Raw genomic sequence first — 6000 nt, forward strand, 5'->3', positions numbered from 1 at the left:
AAGTTGTACCATTTTGACACTTGAGGTACCATTTGGTAATTTTCACATAAAAATCCATGATATTTGGAGATGTACCCGTGAGTTCCATTCCTTGTCATTTCTTCATCCTTATCTTCATCTTCTTCCTCTACTTTCCTCTTCCACTTTCCTTTCTCCATCACTTTTAATGGTAGTGAAGATGTTAATGGGATTCAAACATTAATTCAACTTCTATTCTATCCAAGTAAGTAAACCTTCTTGAATTTCATACTTGAATCATTTGGTGATATTTTTAGATGATTCATAAGAATTCCCATGTATAGGAGAGGTGAGCTCAAAGGTAAAAAGGAAGCTAAGAAGAAGATTCCAAGCTTGTTAAGTGAAGGTGTGCTATCTCTTTTCGTTTAATTAATTCCTTGCATGAGAATTTATGTGGTGTGTTGATAATGAGAAAATATGTTGTTTCATGTTGAGTAAGATGACTGAAAATGGTGAAAAAGCATGAGATGAAATGAATAAATGAAGTAGATATTGAGTTCATGCTGAAACAAGTTTTGCTGGAAAAGTTACCAGTAACTTCACCTTGATTTTTGCCCCATTTAATGATGGAATTAGGAAGTGTCATAGAAGAGTTATTTGTTCCTCTATGTGTTAGATTTACATGGGTTTTTGAATCACCCAAATCGGAGTTATATATTGAGAGATATGGCCAAAAGAGTACAGACTGCGCAGGCTGGAAAACACGTCGCGCGCTCGCGAATTTCATTTGCGCGCTCGCGACTTGGCATGTAAACTCACTGACTCTCTTTCGGTGCTTTGCGCGCTCGCGAATTTCATTTGCGTGCTCGCGACTTATGTTTTTATGCTCTTTTGACTTCATTTTCAATGCAATTGTATTCCTTTGCTCAACTTATATGCCTCCAATCATTTTAAAACAAAAAGACAACATTAGAACATGCATCAAAACAACATGCAAGCATGCAAATGATGTGAAATGAGGTAAACACAACTTGTAATTGTATTCTATGCAATTGTGAAATGATGTGAAATGGTGTATGAAGTTATGAATTCTATGCAATTGTATTCCTTTGCTCAACTTATATGCCTCCAATCATTTTAAAACAAAAAGACAACATTAGAACATGCATCAAAACAACATGCAAGCATGCAAATGATGTGAAATGAGGTAAACACAACTTGTAATTGTATTCTATGCAATTGTGAAATGATGTGAAATGGTGTATGAAGTTATGAATTCTATGCAATTGTATTCCTTTGCTCAACTTATATGCCTCCAATCATTTTAAAACAAAAAGACAACATTAGAACATGCATCAAAACAACATGCAAGCATGCAAATGATGTGAAATGAGGTAAACACAACTTGTAATTGTATTCTATGCAATTGTGAAATGATGTGAAATGGTGTATGAAGTTATGAATTCTATGCAATTGTATTCCTTTTCTCAACTTGTATGTCTTCAACCACTTTAAAGCAAAAAGACAACATGAACACATGTATAAACACAAAATGCAAAAATGCAAATTACGACACAGTTACTATGCTTTTGTTTTATCTATTGTCATTCCATTAATATGCTCCATTGAGGTTAGGTAGAAACCATGTAGATAAGGCTATGTCGCGACATAGAATAGCAGATCTGCGCCCCATACAGTTTGGTACTCCGGCTACAGGCCGTTGAGTGGATATGATTAAATAGGCCATAGCAGCCAAGCATACAGTTTCATCCAGTTTCACACAGTTTTTCTTATCACTTCGGTTTCACTATAACCTTATGGAGCCATACAGATATCTTGACATAACATTGCATGAATCATACAGTATACTAAACAGCAAGAAAGATCATCAAGGTAAAATGAAAGTATCATGATATGTGTGCTTACATTCCATATGTGAGTACATGTTTATTTCTACATATGTATGTGCTTATATGTTTCTTTATTCATTGTGATATTCACTGAGTTTAATCAAAGTTGCAAAATTCATACAGCATAAAGAACATCAGGTAAGATCATGAAAGTATAATGCTATATATGCTTACAAGTTTAGTTATTGAATCTTTAAGGAGCCATACAATCATGAGATGTTATTAATCATAACTTATATGATGTGACTAAAAGTGCATAAGTCATACAACATAATGAATAGCAAGTAAGACAATGAACACATACTGTTATGTATTCTTACTTGTTTATTGATCTCATCCATACAACACAATGAACAGCAGGTAAGATTATGCTAGTATCATAATGTGTGATTACAGGTTCATGTAAAGGAGTTATGAGATAATTAGAACTAAATTATTGATGTTTATAAATTAGAAGTTTATTCGCTGCTATAAAGAGACATTTATGTTGAAATTTACTGATTCTATGATGATCAATGCTTTATGAAATTTGTATTTTAAGTTAATTGCCACCACACTTTGTTAAGTATGTGAATTATGAGCACCACTGAGTTTTATACTCAGCGCGTCGATTTTTATCACGCGCAGGTTGAAGATCGTGGTTGCTACTTGAAAACTAAAAGAGTACCATCAAAACAGAAGTGACTATTTTAGTCATAGTAGATTGAGAGTTGTATAATTAAGAATTATGGCATGTATTAAGATTTATGGCATGTATGATTATTACATTTGTTAGAGCTTATGTAATTGGAAATATAATTGAAGCATGAAATTATTATGGTGTAAGTATTTGGAGGAAATGATTGAATATGAAATATTTTACTATAGTTGGTATGATTAGGTCATGAAGACTTGATAGAGATCATGAATGCAAATATTTTGCTGGATATTAAATGCTATTGAGGATTTATACAGTTATGACTATCTATATAAAGTGTTGTTGTGTTATGATGATTAGTTGGAGATATTGGAAGTCTGAAATTTTAATTGGGAGTGTTTTATATTCATATTTCGCATACAGGATGATATCAGCATGACAGGATATAAGTTCAACCAGATTGTAGCGTCTCGGCTCGGTTCATTCGGGTTAACGGGTGGACCGGGAAGGGATGTTACACTAATAATTAAAATTGAAATACTTTCCTTGATTAAAGAGATTACTAGTTGGATATGAATTTTAATTTGAAATTAAAGTGCCTTCCTTGATTGAATAGACTAGTAATTGAATTTTAAATTCTTTTAAAAATATGAATTTTTTATTTTATTTTCATAATAACAAATGAAAAGGGAAACAAATATTTTATTTTTATATTCCTATTGAACAAGTTTTGTTATATCTTAGTTAGGAATTACCCTATTGTGTTTTGTCCCACCTCTTAATTTGGAATTATAACTGTATTGAAATAGTTTTTCATATATATTTATATATATATATATATATATATATATATATATATATAAATTGACCCGTTCGATCAATTTAACTGAGAATTGGACGATGATTTGGGTTGAGTAATAAAAATGGAGGCTTTAAAAATCAGTGTGAACTGGTTAAAATCAGATAAAAATTTGAAAAAAATCGGCAAACTGAACCAGTAATTAGTATGGTTTGATTCAAAATCTTGGTTTTCTTCGAAACATAGCCTCTTTAAAATTTGAGCCTCTTAAAAATCTGGTGCTACTAATTTTTTTAACTTCTAGGCTTCTTTATTTCTAAGGCCAAAGCCTTATTTTGTTAGTGAAAATAACTAAATTACCCAATTTCAAAGCAAGATGTGACAAAAATAATAGTACATTTTTGTGGTAATTAATTGATTTTTTTTGTTTAGCATTAAATTTAATCATTTTTTATTATTTTTGTTTAATATTATTTACTATTTTGTTTATTGTTTTTTAAAAAGAAAGTTAAGCCTTTTTTTAGCGTATTTTAAATTGTATTTACAAATATATTTTAAAATATTATATATTAATTTCAATTTTTATTAATATTAATTTGATAACAAGTATGTGTTATCAATGTTATATGGTATTGATTGTAATTAAACTTCCAAATTCTCTAAATTTTATTTGTGTTTATGCATAAAATATTGTAATCTTTAAGTCTAATCATCATTTCATTTATTTGATCTTTACTTGTATTATCCACTCCCATAAGTTAGTCTAACTTTATTTTATTATAATTACTATTGCTTATTTTTTAATAGAAAAATATTATTTTTATTTTTATTATTTAGTGAATATTTTCTTATTTTATAATAAAATTAAATTTTATAATGGTTATTAATTTTTTAATTTGGATGCATGAATATTCTTATTAAGTTCTGTAGAAAAAAAGTTATAAATTAAACCGAGTACCCACGGTGAGAACCAACATATGCAATGCAAGTCCTTCAATAGTATATATAAAAGTGTGAAAATAGGAAAGAGAAATATTGAGGTTGACAAAAATATTTCTACTAAATTTATGGATTAACATTCTTTGAAAAAAAAATTATGGATTAATAAAAATATCTTTAAGGTTCTTTTAAATAGTGAAAAATAAAGGTAATTTAATCGATTCCATTGATTTTCTATTTAAATCTAAATTCTGTTGGCTAACTAATAAATAAAAATTATCATTACAAAATATATATACATATTTATATTTATCTATCTATCTATATATGTATCTATATAATATTATAAAGCCGAACAAATGGACGATGACTTGGCACTCTCTCCATCCAACATTCTCTTTTTTTTCTTTTTCTTTTTTTAAATTTTTAAAAATTTTCTTTTATTTATTTATGTTATGATCGGACAATTTAAGTATTTTAGCATTTTAAATTTTAATAATAGATGAGGTTATTGTTTCCCTCGATTAGTCCTTATAAGATCGAATCATTCCTTGCCTGTGGTGAAATTATTAGTTTTGATCAAATCATTCCTTGCCCGTCGTGAAATCATTAGTTTTCATCAATGCTTTATTGTACATCTTTAAGGTATCCATTTAAACTGAAAAAATTTTATAGTTCGTTTATAACAAATGAATTTCACAAAATTTTGTAAAATTCATTTGGAAAACTAAAATTTTGTATTTAGAATGAAAAAATACAAATTTGAATTCTACAAATTGAATTCAATGAAATTGGCGTGTCTTACTCAAAATTCTACTAAAATTGATGAAATTTTCAAATGAATTCCATAAAATTAAACCATTGAAATTTTAATTGACAAAATTACCCTCCACTATAAATTCAATTGTTTTTACTCTTTTTTTCCCTCTGTGTTTTTTTTTTTTTTTTTGATAAATTCCTACTAACGTTGTTTTTCTTTTCCTGGTAATAACTAATTTTATATTTTTACTTTTTTTTCCTTTTATTTTTTTGGAAAATTCTTACTAACTTTTTTTTTTTTAAACCTAGTAATAATTAACTTCATATTTTTACTTTTTTTTCCTTTTTGTTTTTTTTTTTCGAAATTCTTACTAACGTTTTTTTTTTAAAATCTGGTAATGACTAACTTTATATTTTTACTCTTTTTCCTTTTTGTTTTTTTTTTTGGAAATTCCTACTGCCGTTATTTTCTTTTGGAAATTCTGGTAATAATTATTTACTTTTCCTTCCTTTTTATTTTTTTTTAAATTCCAAACTATTAATAATGTTATTTTTTAAAAATATTATAATAATATTACTATGAAACTATAAAAATTGATTATCAGCGGTTGTTTTTAAATACAATTGAAAATAGTAATAACCTGTTTAAATATTTTTGTAGTTTTCAAATTAATTACTTAAATTAATAAGACTTTAACAATTAAAATAATTATTACCATGAATGTTAATATTTATATAATTAATTAATTAATTAGTAAAAAATAAAGTTATTTTGTTGTATATAATAAATTGGTGTTTGTTTTTTATTTTTATTAATTATTATGTCAAAGGTAGTATAAGAAGTAATGAGAAATGGATTTTCATTTAAGAAATTTTTTTAAACATAATTTTGTAGAATTCAATTGAAATCTTCATTTTAAATTATAACATACCAAACATAAGAAATTCATTTATAAATGAATTCTATATTAATGATTCATTTGTTCCAAGTATTAATG

The sequence above is a fragment of the Jatropha curcas genome, chromosome 8 (genome assembly GCF_041381405.1).
Source record: "Jatropha curcas cultivar XTBG-Jc1 chromosome 8, XTBG_Jcur_1.0, whole genome shotgun sequence".
Lineage (NCBI taxonomy): Eukaryota > Viridiplantae > Streptophyta > Magnoliopsida > Malpighiales > Euphorbiaceae > Jatropha > Jatropha curcas.